Source organism: Morone saxatilis, unplaced genomic scaffold (genome assembly GCF_004916995.1).
Source record: "Morone saxatilis isolate NCDOM2014 unplaced genomic scaffold, NCSU_SB_2.0 Contig8, whole genome shotgun sequence".
NCBI classification, from domain to species: domain Eukaryota; kingdom Metazoa; phylum Chordata; class Actinopteri; family Moronidae; genus Morone; species Morone saxatilis.
The window spans coordinates 27019706-27020016 of NW_023340257.1; the positions used below are offsets into that span (position 1 = coordinate 27019706).

The 311-nt window shown below is 36.7% G+C and overlaps 1 pseudogene; it reads left to right on the forward strand.

Moving 5' to 3' along the window:
- The first annotated feature begins 6 nt into the window (after positions 1-6).
- The window catches only part of LOC118341616, a 550-nt pseudogene continuing 245 nt past the window's right edge, over positions 7-311 (forward strand).

The following is a 311-nucleotide window of genomic DNA, read 5'->3' on the forward strand; positions in this document are numbered from 1 at the left end:
GCTATCTGTTATCCTCTACAATATAACACACGTATGACATTTAACAAGGTTGCCATGCTCATTGCTCTAACATGGTTATACCCTTTGCTTGCATGTATTGTCATAATATATTTTAATTCCCATTCACAGCTGTGTGGGAACATCATTTACAAAGTTTACTGTGACAGCCACTCTGTTGTCAAGCTGGCATGCTCAGATGCCGATGTAGTTAATATATATGGACTCATTGCATCTTTTGGCACAATCTTTGGTGCTTTCATTTTTATCTTGTACACTTACATGAAGATTCTTCTAGTTTGTTTTTCTGGTTC